We start from the raw sequence: 15,095 nt of genomic DNA, 5'->3' as shown, positions 1-15,095 counted from the left end.
ACATGATGACTCCAGTTAACAATACTTTATTATAACTTGAAATTTTCTAAAAGAATAGACTTTAACTGTCCTCACCATACACACACTCAAAATGGTAACTATATGAGGTTATGCATGTATTAATTAACCTTATTGTGATAATCATTTCACAAAGTATACATATATCACTTCATCACATTGTATACCTTATAACTATATGTGGTATCTATCAATTACATTTGAAGCAGCTATATTGAAAAATGAGAAGGAAAGAAGTCTAAAGATTAGATTATTAAGCCCTATGGAAAGTATAGAAAGAGACTTGTTAAAATACACTATTGTGTTTTTGTTATCAACTATCAATTCTTCTGCACTTCTTCCAAGATTCTTTTCCTTCCTTCTCTCTCATTCTATGCCCTAAGTGCCCCCTTTTTTGTCTCTTTGTGGTTCACAAACACTCACTTACCTAAAGCATTGTTTCATATCACACTGCTTGTGCTCATTCTTTGGTAAAGAATAAGGCATTCCATCCTTGTTAACCAAAGCACTGACAGTTGCCTGAAGCATAAAATAAGCAAATATATATTAACCTAAAAATACTATACAACTTTTTTGGCTATTTATATCTCAGAAACACAAAACTAACTGAGTTTGCTAAGTGCCTTATATATATATATATATCTCACAATATGCAGGTGGATTCTTTACCAGCTGAGTCCCCAGGGAAGCCCTATAATCATAATATAGTGTAACTATTGTATGCATATAATAACAGTTTTGGGAAGGTGAAGAAATGGTTATGGACAAAAAGTTAACAGACTTTTATAAAGACATACATATTTATTAATTGCACTAGATGTAAGAAATTATAAGTTTTTGATATTTGATGCTTCATATATCTTGAATCTGGTTTCCTGATGGCTAAAGCACAGAAAGTGAGGAAATACCCTAAAGGGTATTTGAAATACCCTAAAGTACTGAAGAACACTCTTATTTATCCATTAAAGGTGTAAGGTTAAAAGACCTCTGATAGTCTTAAATTTTCTAGATGTCATTGTAAAATGTCCTGATGTAAAAACATTTCAGAATGGAAGTATAAAGCCTACAAAATTCCTTTGTTATTCAGAGTGGTATTTGTGAAACATTATAGCATGTTAAAAACAGTTCTCATGGTGGAAACACCTTAGAATAATTGTATAATAAAAAAGATTGAAATTCTCTACTCTTGGTATATTTTTTCAATTCAGCCAAATGTCTTTTGAATTGTTGCTTATGAGGAGAAACACAGCAGAAAACATAGACTGGAATATATTAAAGTCAAGCAAAATAGGGATTTGATGGATTGCCATTAATTAAGAGTTAATGAACACATTAATTAATCATTCTTCATGCTTATGGTGTATATTTATTTCAACAACTAAACACTGCATTGCAAATATCAGCTCATTTTATTGGATCTAGTGGGAATGATATAAAGAGAAAGGAATATAAGCCCATTAAATGGAATTCCAAAAGTAGTACTATTTAGATGAACATTTTCTATGTGTATATTATAATCTAAAATGGCATTCCATAAACACAGTACCTTCACTATGAGATTGAAACTATTAATTTTTATTTTTAATTATAAAATTTTCTTGTAAAGGGTTTATGATATGTTTATGTAATGGATATAGTGCTTACTTTCTAGAGTATCTCAGTACATTATTAATCTTTATGTTATTAAAAGTGCCACCTTGCTTGTAGAACAACACTGTCTTTATCCACCCACTGGCTCTCCCCTCATTTTCACAGCACCTGGGAGCTATAAAATACTTCAGTACCATACGACACAATAAACTCCACATCATAATAGGCTTGAAGAACAGACAACTGTATTTTGAAGAAGATCATCTGGGTAGTATGTGTCTGCCTAGAATTGTTTTAGTGTCTGCAAAGAACCAAAAAATCTCTAAATATAGATCCTTTCTCTCACTTGCTTATATCTGAGGAATACACTTTCTCTTTAAGACATGTTTTACAGTTATTTTAAGATCTCCATTTTTAATGAAACACAAATCCCATTGGAAGATTTTTCCCCCCTTAGGTTACCCAGCTTGTAATAACAATCAGTTAAATTGCTAGGTGGGGGAACATTGAAAGGATGTTAATCTACATGTGTTTGAGGAGCAGACCTGTTAAAAAGCTAAATCTGGGTTCTGGCTGAACAAAATAGTTGCTGCAACAAATAGTTGCACCCCAGAAGACAGGGATTCCTGAGGGAAAAATTAATTTGGATTGGAGTATAATTAGAGCTTCCTTGGTGGCTCAGACAGTAAAGAATTTTCCTGTAATACAGGAAATCTAGGTTTGATCCCTGAGTCAGGAAGATCCCCTGGAGAAGGGAATGCCTACCCACTAAAGTATTCTTGCCTGGAGAATCCCATGGATAGAGGAGCCTGGCAAATAGAGTCCACAGGGTAGCAAAGAGTCAGACATAACTGAGCTACTAACCACCATAATTAGGTGACCAAGAAGAATTCTATATACACCATATGTGTAACAGAGAAGTAGAATAATAGTAGAATTCTTTTGAAACATACATACATCAATTTCTTGATTTTACTGGGAAAATATTAGCAATTAGTTTTGGTTTGAACTTTGCCTCACCAATAGCTACACAGGAGTACAATTGGTATTTCAGTGTTGAGATCCTCACAACAAAGAATAGCAATGACATATAAAAAGGCATGAAAAGTTGCTATTAAGAATCTCATTTCAAAAAAAAAAAAAAAAGAATCACATCTCCAAAATTAAATATGAAATAATTATATGGATTTAAGCTAAACGATTTCCCAGATTTGTAGAAAATAAAAGTAGAAAAACAAACAAATGAAAAGGACAAAGAAAAACACCCAAACTGATAAGAAAGCCTGTCCCTGTTAGTTCCCAAATGAGATTTCCGATGAATTAGGGAATTTGTTATGCTTAGTATATTAATTTCAGTCCATTTGGGATTTGCATTATGTTATTGTGTTGTTGCTTTATCCTCATTGCCTTAATAATTAATAGTTCTGAGCAAACTCTCATGAATTAACTTGCTGCTTATGTATCTTCTTTTGACAGTTTCTGTTAACTTTTATTTTTTTTGGGGGGGGTCATTTTTTGTTTAAGTCTTTTTTTTCCCCAATGAGCAAAGCTATTAGTATATTGTGGATACAAGTTCTTTGTCATATATATGGATAAATCATTTTAAAATACTTTCTATTTTATGGAAATATTTCTCTCTGATTATATTTATTTATTTATTTTTCTGTGAGTGAGTGAAAGTTGCTCGGTCATGTGTGAATCTTTGTGACCCATAATTGTAGCCCCCCAAGTTCCTCTATCCATGGGATTTCCCAGGCCAGTATACTGGAGTGGGTTGCCATTACCTTCTACAGGGGATCTTCCAGACCCAGAGATCGAACACAGCTCTCCCGCACTGCAGGAGAATTCTTTACCATCTATGTCACCAGGGAAGGCCAATCTTTTGCTATATAAACACTATTCCAAAATTCAGTTTGGTTCAGTTGCTCAATCACATCTGACTCTTTGGGACTTCATGGACTGCAGCACATCAGGCTTCCCTGTCCATCACCAACTCCCAAAGTTTGCTCAAACTCATGTCCATAGAGTTGGTGATGTCATCCAACCATCTCGTCCTCTGTAGTCCCCTTCTCCTCCTGCCTTTAATCTTTCCCAGCATCAGAGTCTTTTCCAATGAGTCAGTTCTTTGCATTAGATGGCCAAACTATTAGAGCTTCACTTCAGCATCAGTCCTTCCAATGAATATTCAGGACTGATTTCCTTTAGGATTGACTGGTTGGATCTCCTTGCTGTCCAAGGAACTCTCAAGAATCATATATGTATCATTTCCTCCGTCATTTTTTCAAAACTTTAGACAAGAACACCAAAGAATGGAAAAAGAAAATTGCTTATCCTTAACTGAATTCATATTTAGGGGAATTACTGATAAATCTGGGATTAAAGTGATCCTATTTATCATGTTTTTTGTTGTTTATCTTGTTAACATTCTGGCAAATCTTGGAATGATTATTTTAATTAGGATGGATCCTTAGCTGCATATACCCTTGTACTTTTCCCTCAGTCACCTATCCTCTGACCTCTGCTATTCCACAGCCATTGGCCCCAAGATGCTGGTGCACCTATTTGCCAGTTCAATTCAGTTGAGTCACTCAGTCATGTCTGACTCTTTGAAACCCCATGGACCACAGCACGCCAGGCCTCGTTGTCCATCACCAACTCCCAAACACATGACCTTCGAGTCAGTGGTGCCATCCAACCATCTCATCCTCTGACATCTCTTCTCCTCCTGCCTTCAATCTTTCCCAGCATCAGAGTCTTTTCCAATTAATCAGTTCTTCACATCATGTGGCCAAAGTTTTGGAGTTTCAGCTTCAGCATCAGTCCTTCCGATGAACATTCAGGACTGATTTCCTTTAGGATGGATTGGTTGTGTCTCCATGCAAACCAAGGGACTCTCAAGAATCTTTTCTAACATCACAGTTAAAAGCATTAATGCAGGGGGGCGGTCCTAAGATGGCGGAGCAATAGGATGGGGAGAACACTTTCTCCCTCACAAATTCATCAAAAGAACATTTCAGTGCTGAGTAAATTCCACAAAACAACTCCTGAATGCTGGCAGAGGACATCAGGCACCCAGAAAAGCAGATCATTGTCTTCAAAAACAGGTAGGAAAAAATATAAAAGATGAAAAAAGAGACAAAGGAGGTAGGGAGGGAGCTCCATCCCGGGAAGGGAGTCCTGTCCCAGGAAGGGAGTCTTAAAAAGAGAGAAGTTTCCAAACACCAGGAAACACTCTCACTGCCGAGTCTGTGGCAAGCCTGGGAAGAACAGAGGGCAACATAACAGGGAAGAAAAAGAAGTAAATAATTAAAATCCACAGATTATGAGCCCAATGGTAACTCCCCCAGCAGAGAAGCAGCACAGATGCCTGCATCTGCCACTAGCAAGTGGGGGCAGGGCAGGGAGGCATGGGCTGCAGTGCTTTTTAAGAATCGGGCCAGAATGCCCCGAGTGTAACCAGAGTGAACTAACTTGGGCTAGCATAACAGACTGTGGGATAGCTACCATGGGAAAAGCTCTAACATAAGACACCACCAGGACCACACACAGAACAAAGGATGGAACAGAAATAGCTGGCTGCAGACCATCCCCCTCCGGTGACAGGCAGCCAGAGCCCTAAGGGCTGGAAGGGGGCAATTGCAGCCCTGGAGAGACAGTACCTACCAAACTGCAAGCAGGCTTCTTTGCTAAGTCTTCTTGGGGTTCTGGACAGTCACCATCCACCTGAGAATGGGAGCCAGTGGTACATCCAGAAAACAGCAGCAGGGATGGGAAAGGCGATAAGTTGCAGTGACCGCGCTTGCCAAACACCTGAGCTACTCAGACCTGGGAAGGGCACAAAACGCAGGCCCAACAGAATCTGCACCTCTGAGGGCTACCTGAGCGCTGAGCCTGAGTGGCTTAGACTGGGGAGGTGCATGCAGCCTAGGGCCGGCCTCAGATGGTTCCTGGCAGAGAACCGCCTGAGCGGCGTGCACCATGAGCAGGGGCAAGCCCAGCGTGGCTAAGGCATTGCAAGCACACGCCAGTGTTATTTGTTTGCAGCCTCCCTCCCCAAAGCACGACTGAACAAGTGAGCCTAAAAAAGAAAAAAAATTGTCCACCACCGCCCAAAATGTGCCAGGGCAGAAATCACACACTGAAGACACCAGTAAACAGAAGAAGCTAAACAGACGGAACCACCTTGGTAGTGACCCCACACTGCCCACAACACCAGAGAAAGTCCCAGATATATTTTTACTATTTTTACCATCATTCTCTCTCTTTCTTTTTTTTTTGTTGATGTTGTTGTTTGATTGTTTTTTCTTCTTTTTTTAAATTTTTTAAATTTTAAGTCCTCTATTTCTCCTTTAATTTTTTATTTTTATAAACTACTATTACTTTTCAAAAAAAGACCCTATTTTTAAAGCAAACACCATATATATATATATATATATATATATATATATATATATATATATAGTGTGTGTGTGTGTGGTTGTTGTTGTTTTTTTTTAAGATAATTCTTGTGACTTTTTTTCTTTTCTTTAATATTGTATTTTGAAAATCCAAGCTCTACTCTAGATTTTTAATCTTTGCTTTTTGGTATCTGTTGTCAATTTTGTACAATTAAAAACCCAATCTTCAGTACCCAATTTTACCTGAGAGTGAGATTACTGGCTTGACCACTCTCTCCTCCTTTGGACTCTCCTTTTTCTCCACTAGGTTGTCTCTGTCTCCTCCCTCCCCTTTCTCTTCTCTACCCAACTCTGTGAATCTCTGTGTGTTCCAGACGATGGGGAACACTTAGGGAACTGGTTATTGGCTGGATCTATCTCTCTCCTTTTCATTTCCCTCTTTTATCCTCCTGGCCACCTCTGCCTACTTCCTCCCTCTCCTCTTCCTTGTATAACTCCGTGAACATCTCTGAGTGGTCCAGACTGTGGAGCACACATAAGGAAGTGATTACAGGCTAGCTTGCTCTCTCCTCTTTTGATCCCACCTCATCTCATTCCAGTCACCTCTAACTACCCCCTCTCTCTTCTCTTCTCTTCTCCATGTAACTTAGTGAACCTCTCTGGGTGTCCCTCAATGTGGAGAAACTTTTCATCTTTAACCTAGATGTTTTATCATCAGTGCTGTATAGATGGAGAAGTCTTGAGCCTACTGTAAAAATAAAACTGAAAACCGGAAGCAGGAGGCTTAAGTCCAAATCCTGAGAGCCTCAGAGAACTGCTGAATCCAGGGAACATTAATTGATAGGAGCTCATCAAACACCTCCATACCTACACTGAAACAAAGCACCGCCCAAGGGCCAACAAGTTCCAGAGCAAGGCATACCATGCAAATTCTCCAGCAACACAGGAACGCAGCCCTGAGCTTCAATATACAGACAGCTCAAAGTTACTCCAAAACCATTGACATCTAATAACTCATTACTGGACACTTCATTGCATTCCAGAGAGAAGAAATCCAGATCCAGCCACCAGAACTCCGACACAAGCTTCCCTAACCAAGAAACCTTAACAAGCCACTGATACAACCCCACCCACAGTGAGGAAACTCCATAATAAAGAGAACTTCACAAATTCCCAGAATACAGAAAGGCCACCCCAAATGCAGCAATATAACCAAGATGAAGAGACAGAGGAATACCCAGCAGGTAAAGGAACAAGAGAAATGCCCACCAAACCAAACAAAAGAGGAAGAGATAGGGAATCTACCTGAGAAAGAATTCCGAATAATGATAGTGAAAATGATCCAAAATCTTGAAATCAAGATGAAATCACAGATAAATAGCTTGGAGACAAGGACTGAGAAGATGCAAGAAAGATTTAACAAGGACCTAGAAGAAATTTAAAAAAAAAAAGAGCCAATATATAATGAATATTGTAATAAATGAGATCAGAAACACTCTGGAGGCAACAAATAGTAGAATAACGGAGGCAGAAGATAGGATTAGTGAAATAGAAGATAGATTCAGTTCTGATGAGATGGATGAAACTGGAGTCGATTATACAGAGTGAAGTAAGCCAGAAAGAAAAACACCAATACAGTATACTAACACATATATATGGAATTTAGAAAGATAGCAATAACGACCCTGTATGCAAGACAGGAAAAAAGACACAGCAGTGTATAACGGACTTTTGGACTCAGAGGGAGAGGGAGAGGGTGGGATGATTTGGGAGAATGGCATTCTATCATGTATACTTTCATGTAAGAATTGAATCGCCAGTCTATATCTGACGCAGGATACAGCATGCTTGGGGCTGGTGCATGGGGATGACCCACAGAGATGTTATGGGGAGGGAGGTGGAAGGGGGGTTAATGTTTGGGAACACATGTAAGAATTAAAGACTTTAAAATTAAATAAAAAAATTAATTAAAAAAAAGATAGAATGGTAGAAATAAATGAATCAGAGAGGAAAAAAGAAAAACGAATTAAAAGAAACGAGGACAATCTCAGAGACCTCCAGGACAATATGAAATGCCACAACATTCGAATTATAGGAGTCCCAGAAGAGGAAGACATACAGAAAGACTATGAGAAAATACTTGAGGAGATAATAGTTGAAAACTTCCCTAACATGGGAAAGGAAATAATCACCCAAGTCCAAGAAACCCAGAGAGTTCCAACAGGGTAAACCCAAGGCAAAACACCCCAAGACACATATTAATCAAATTAACAAAGATCAAACACAAAGAACAAATATTAAAAGCAGCAAGGGAAAAACAACAAATAACACACAAGGGGATTCCCATAAGGATAACTGCAGATCTTTCAATCAAAACGCTTCAGGCCAGGAGGGAATGGCAAGACATACTTAAAGTGATGAAAGAAAATAAACTACAACCCAGATTACTGTACCCAGCAAGGATCTCATTCAAATATGAAGGAGAAATCAAAAGCTTTACAGACAAGCAAAAGCTGAGAGAATTCAGCACCACCAAACCAGCTCTCCAACAAATTCTAAAGGATATTCTCTAGACAGGAAACACGGAAAGGGTGCATAAACCCGAACCCAAAACAATAAAGTAAATGGTAACGGGATCATACTTATCAATAATTACCTTAAACGTAAATGGGTTGAATGCCCCAACCAAAAGGCAAAGACTGGCCGAAGGGATACAAAAACAAGACCCCTCGATATGCTGCTTACAAGAGACCCACCTCAAAACAAGGGACACATACAGACTGAAAGTGAAGGGCTGGAAAAAGATATACCATGCAAATAGAGACCAAAAGAAAGCAGGAGTAGCAATACTCATATCAGATGAAAGAGAAATTTAAAACAAAGGCTGTCAAAAGAGACAAAGAAGGACATTACATAATGATGAAAGGATCAATCCAAGAAGAAGATATAACAATTATAAATATATATGCACCCAACATAGGAACACCACAATATGTAAGACAAATGCTAACAAGTATGAAAGGGGAAATCAACAATAACACAATAATAGTGGGAGACTTTAATACCCCACTCACACCTATGGACAGATCAACTAAACAGAAAATTAACAAAGAAACACAAACTTTAAATGATACATTAGATCAGTTAAACCTAAGTGATATCTATAGGACATTTCACGTCAAAACAATGAATTTCACCTTTTTCTCAACTGCTCACGGAATCTTCTCCAGGATAGATCACATTCTGGGCCATAAATCTAAACAAGATAAATTCAAAAAAAAATTGAAATCATTCCAAGCATATTTTCTGACTATAATGCCTTAAGATTAGATCTCAATTACAGGAGAAAAACTATTAAAAATTCCAACAAGTGGAGGTTGAACAACTCACTTCTGAATAACCAACAAATCACAGAAGAAATCAAAAAAGAAATCGAATTATGCTTACAAACAAATGAAAATGAAAACACAACAACCGAAAACCTGTGGGACACTATAAAAGCAGTGCTAAGAGGAAAGTTCATAGTGATACAGGCATACCTCAAGAAACAAGAAAAAAGTCAAATAAAGAATCTAACTCTATACCTAAAGCAACTAGAAAAGGAAGAAATGGAGAACCCTAGAGTTAGTAGAAGGAAAGAAATCTTAAAAATTAGGGCAGAAATAAATGCAAAAGAAACAAGAGGGACCATAGTAAAAATCAACAAAGCCAAAAGCTGGTCCTTTGAAAGGATAAATAAAATTGACAAACCATTAGCAAGACTCATCAAGAAACAAAGGGAGGAAATTTAAATCAATAAATTAAAAATGAAAATGGAGAGATCACAACAGACAACACAGAAATACAAAGGATCATAAGAGACTACTATCAGCAATTATATGCCAATAAAATGGACAACGTGGAAGAAATGGACAAATTCTTAGAAAAGTACAACTTTCCAAAGCTGAACCAGGAAGAAATAGAAAATCTTAACAGACCCATCACAAGCACGGAAATTGAAACTGTAATCAGAAATCTTCCAGCAAACAAAAGCCCAGGTCCAGACGGCTTCACAGCTGAATTCTACCAAAAATTTAGAGAAGAGCTAACACCTATCCTCCTCAAACTCTTCCAGAAAATTGCAGAGGAAGGTAAACTTCCAAACTCATTCTATGAGGCCACCATCACCCTAATACCAAAACCCGACAAAGATGTCACAGAAAAAGAAAACTACAGGCCAATATCACTGATGAACATAGATGCAAAAATTCTTAACAAAATTCTAGCAATCAGAATCCAACAACACATTTAAAAGATCATACACCATGACCAAGTGGGCTTTATCCCAGGGATGCAAGGATTGTTCAATATCTGCAAACCAATCAATGTAATTCACCACATTAACAAATTGAAAAATAAAACCCATATGATTATCTCAATAGATGCAGAGAAGGCCTTTGACAAAATTCAACATTCATTTATGATAAAAATTCTCCAGAAAGCAGGAATAGAAGGAACATACCTCAACATAATAAAAGCTATATATGACAAACTCACAGCAAACATTACCCTCAATGGTGAAAAACTGAAAGCATTTCCCCTAAAGTCAGTAACAAGACAAGGGTGCCCACTTTCACCGTTACTATTCAACATAGTTCTAGAAGTTTTGGCCACAGCAATCAGATCAGAAAAAGAAATAAAAGGAATCCAGATTGGAAAAGAAGTAAAACTCTCACTGTTTGCAGATGACATGATCCTCTACATAGAAAACACTAAAGATTCCACCAGAAAATTACTAGAGCTAATCAATGAATATAGTAAAATTGCAGGATATAAGATCAACACTCAGAAATCCCTTGCAATCCTATACACTAATAATGAGAAAGTAGAAAAAGAAATTAAAGAAACAATTCCATTCACCATTGCAACGAAAAGAACAAAATACTTAGGAATATATCTACCTAAAGAAACCAGAGACCTATATATAGAAAACTATAAAACACTGATGAAAGAAATCAAGGACACTAATAGATGTAGAAATATACCATGTTCATGGATTGGAAGAATCAATGTAGTGAATATGAGTATACTACTCAAAGCAATCTACAGATTCAATGCAATCCCTATCAAGCTACCGGCGGTATTTTTCACAGAGCTAGAACAAATAATTTCACAATTTGTACGGGGAAAAAAAAAAAAAAAAACAACCTTGAATAGCCAAAGCAATCTTGAGAAAGAACAGAACTGGAGGAATCAACTTGCCTGCCTTCAGGCTCTACTACAAAGCCACAGTCATCAAGACAGTATGGTACTGGCACAGACAGAAATATAGATCAATGGAACAAAATAGAAAGCCCAGAGATAAATCCACACACTTATGGATACCTTATTTTCGACAAAGGAGGCAAGAATATACAATGGATTAAAGACAATCTCTTTAACAAGTGGTGCTGGGAAAACCGGTCAACCACTTGTAAAAGAATGAAACTAGATCACTTTCTAACACCATACACAAAAATAAACTCAAAATGGATTAAAGATCTAGATGTAAGACCAGAAACTATAAAACTCCTAGAGGAGAACATAGGCAAAACACTCTCCAACATAAATCACAGCAGGATCCTTTATGATCCACTTCCCAGAATACTGGAAATAAAAGCAAAAATAAACAAATGTGTTCTAATTAAAATTAAAAACTTCTGCAAAAGAAAGGAAACTATAAGCAAGGTGAAAAGACAGCCTTCTGAATGGGAGAAAATAATAGCAAATGAAGCAACTGACAAACAACTAATCTCAAAAATATACAAACAACTTATGCAGCTCAAGTCCAGAAAAATAAATGACCCAATCAAAAAATGGGCCAAAGAACTAAATAGACATTTCTCCAAAGAAGACATACGGATGGCTAATAAACACATGAACAGATGCTCAACATCACTCATTATCAGAGAAATGCAAATCAAAACCACAATGACGTACCATCTCACACCAGTCAGAATGTCTGCGATCCGAAAATCTGCAAGCAATAAATGCTGGAGAGGGTGTGGAGAAAAGGGAACACTCTTACACTGTCAGTGGAAATGTAAACTAGTATAGCCACTATGGAGAACAGTGTGGAGATTCCTTAAAAAAATTGCAAATAGAACTGCCTTATGACCCAGCAATCTCACTGCTGGGCATACACACCGAGGAAACTGAACTGAAAGAGACTTGTACTCCAATGTTCATCGCAGCAATGTTTATAATAGCCAGGACATGGAAACAACCTAGATGTCCATCAGCAGATGAATGGATGAGAAAGCTGTGGTACATATACACAATGGAGTATTACACAGCTATTAAAAAGAATACATTTGAATCAGGTCTAATGAGGTGGATAAAACTGGAGCCTATTATACAGAGTGAAGTAAGCCAGAAAGAAAAACACTAATACAGTATACCAACACATATATATGGAATTTGGAATGATGGTAATGATAACCCTGTATGCGAGACAGCAAAAGAGACACAGATGTATAGAATGGACTTTTGGACTCTGTGGGAGAGGGAGAGGGTGGGATAATTTGGGAGAATGGGATTGAAAAATGTATACTATCATGTAAGAAATGAATCACCAGTCTATGTTCGATACAGGATACAGGATGCTTGGGGCTGGTGTACAGAGATGATCCAGAGGGATGATATGGGGAGGGAGGTGGGAGGGGGGTTCATGATTGGGAACTCATGTACACCCGTGGTGGATTCATGTCAATGTATGGCAAAACCAATACAGTATTGTAAAGCAAAATAAAGTAAAAATAAAAATTAAAAAACAAAACAAAACAAAACAAAACCAACTCTTCAGAACCAGGGTTGACCTACCTTTCCTACCTTAGTCATGCCTTCATATTCCTAATGTTCTCTGTTATTTCAGACTTCTTTATGTTCTCCAGATTTGCTGGCTCTGTCACACATTTAGGTACCTCTTCCCTCCACTATACACTGGATGAACCACACATCCTCCAACACCCATACTAAATTTTAGATATTTTGTGAAACTTTTCTCCTAATCCTAAGTCAAAGTCAGTTTTTCTTATGTTACACAAATAAATTACTTTGCCTACAAATTTACATTAGCACTTATTGCTTTAGGAAAGAATGATGCTAAAGCTGAAACTCCAGTACTTTGGCCAACTCATGCAAAGAGTTGACTCATTGGAAAAGATTCTGATGCTGGGAAGGATTGGGGGCTGGAGGAGAAGGGGACGACAGAGGATGAAATGGCTGGATGGCATCACGGACTTGATGATTGCGAGTCTGAGTGAACTCTGGGAGATGGTGATGGACAGGCATGCCGGGTGTGCTGCAATTCATGGGGTCGCAAAGAGTCAGACACGGCTGAGCGACTGAACTGAACTGAACTGAACTGATAAATATTTATCAATATGACTATCGGTGGTTTATTTACCCTTTTTCACATAGTAGTTGAAATTGTATCAGAATACAAAACAAAAATTGTATTGGAATTTAATAATAAAAAAAAAAAAGCATCAATGCTTTGGTGCTCAGCTTTATTTATAGTCCAAATCTCAGATTCATACATGACTACTGGAAAAACCATAGCCTTGACTAGATGGGTCTTTGTTGCCAAAGTAATGTCTCTGCTTTTTAATATGCTGTTTAGGTTGGTACAAGGAGCAAGTGTCTTTTAATTTCTTGGCTGCAGTCACCATCTGCAGTGATTTTAGAGCCCCCCCAAAATAAAGTCAGCCACTGTTACCACTGTTTCCCTATCTATTTGCCATGAAACAATGGGGCCAGATGTCATGATCTTAGTTTTATGAATGTTGAGCTTTAAGCCAAGTTTTTCACTCTCTTCTTTCACTTTCCTCAAGAGGCTCTTTAATTCTTCACTTTCTGCCATAAGGGTGGTGTCATCTGCATATCTGAGGTTATTGATATTTCTCCCTATTTGCCAAAAACAAGTCAATCTCTTTATATGGCTATGCTTTGCAATTCTTGGCCTTCTGTATCTTTGCCAATTCTGAGTGTCTCCTGCTGGCTGTGATGGCCTATGACCGGTACAAGGCCATCAGCAGTCCTTTGCTCTATGCGGTCAGCATGTCCAGCAGGGTGTGCTCCCTGCTCATGGCTGGGGTTTTCCTGGTGGGGATGATAGTTTCTGAGGTACACACAGCATTAGCATTCCATTTATGCTTCTGTGGGTCAAATGTGATTAACCATTTGACCATTAACCATTCTGTGATTTACCTCTTTTTTTTTTTTTCCTGTCCTGCTCAGATACAGAGGTCAATGAGTTAATGATATTCACTGCTTTGGGTTCTATTGAACTGAGTACTGTTTCAGGGGTCCTTGTTTTTATTTTTATATCATCCTTTCAGTCTTGGAGGTCCACTCTGCTGAGGGGAGAATCAAAGCTTTTATCACTTGCACCTTCCACTTAACTGCAGTGTCAATTTTTCAGGGAACTATGCTTTTTATGTATTTCAGGCATAGTTCATCTTACTCTCTAGATGAAGACAAAATTACCTCTTTGCTTTACACTCTTATGATTCCCCTCCTAAATCCTCTGATATTTAGCCTATGAAACAAGGATGTGAAAGAAGTCAGTAAAATTGAAAGCTAAACTATATTTTAAAATATTTGTATTATGCATATTTGCACACAACCACACACATGTAGTAATTGTGTAATGAAAATTATATGGCATGACACATGAGAAACAACTTTCTCAAGTTCCTAAGTGAACAATTATTTGTATTAAACTCCACTATTAAGACTGGAAGAGGAAATGGCAACTCATTCCAGTGTTCTTGCCTGGAGAATCCCTATAGAGAGAAGAGCCTGGTGGGTTACAATCCATGGGGTCACAAAGAGTCAGACATGACTGAGTGACTAAGTCATCTTCACTGCTAAGAAATATTGTAGGTTTCCTCATATATCATGCTTAGCATGTGGGCAGGGTTTATATATGGCACTTAACATTTTTGAAAAACCTTTTGACTTTTCTACTTATGCTAATTTTGTCCATTTATCACTCAAACATAATTTCAGTCTCACTAAAACATTATGCAATGTCTTAAAGGTTTTGTCATAAAGTAAATCAAAGAT

General features: G+C 37.7%; 1 pseudogene; it reads left to right on the top strand.

The window, feature by feature from the left end:
• The first annotated feature begins 3,917 nt into the window (after positions 1–3,917).
• Positions 3,918–14,610, top strand: LOC138072372 (olfactory receptor 5W2-like; annotated as a pseudogene).
• The last annotated feature ends 485 nt before the right edge of the window (positions 14,611–15,095 follow it).

Source organism: Capricornis sumatraensis, unplaced genomic scaffold (genome assembly GCF_032405125.1).
Source record: "Capricornis sumatraensis isolate serow.1 unplaced genomic scaffold, serow.2 scaffold13, whole genome shotgun sequence".
Classification (NCBI taxonomy): Eukaryota; Metazoa; Chordata; class Mammalia; order Artiodactyla; family Bovidae; genus Capricornis; species Capricornis sumatraensis.
The sequence above is the reverse complement of the archived record's forward strand: the minus strand, read 5'-3'. Positions and strand labels throughout refer to the sequence as shown.